Genomic DNA, 200 nt, shown 5'->3' on the forward strand with positions numbered 1-200 from the left:
CTCCCAGCACCCCGCATCCCCACTACCACCCCGCAGCATCCCTCCCAGCACCCCGCATCCCCCCTCCAGCATCTGCACCACCACCCCACAGCATCACCTCCAGCACCCCGCATGCCCCCAGCCCAGCTCTTCCTTGCACCGAGCGCTGGATTAGCGCTTAAAGGACGTTTCTCACTGCCCCACCCTTAACCCTTTCCTCC

The sequence above is a fragment of the Apaloderma vittatum genome, unplaced genomic scaffold, assembly GCF_000703405.1.
Source record: "Apaloderma vittatum isolate BGI_N311 unplaced genomic scaffold, ASM70340v1 scaffold24838, whole genome shotgun sequence".
NCBI classification, from domain to species: domain Eukaryota; kingdom Metazoa; phylum Chordata; class Aves; order Trogoniformes; family Trogonidae; genus Apaloderma; species Apaloderma vittatum.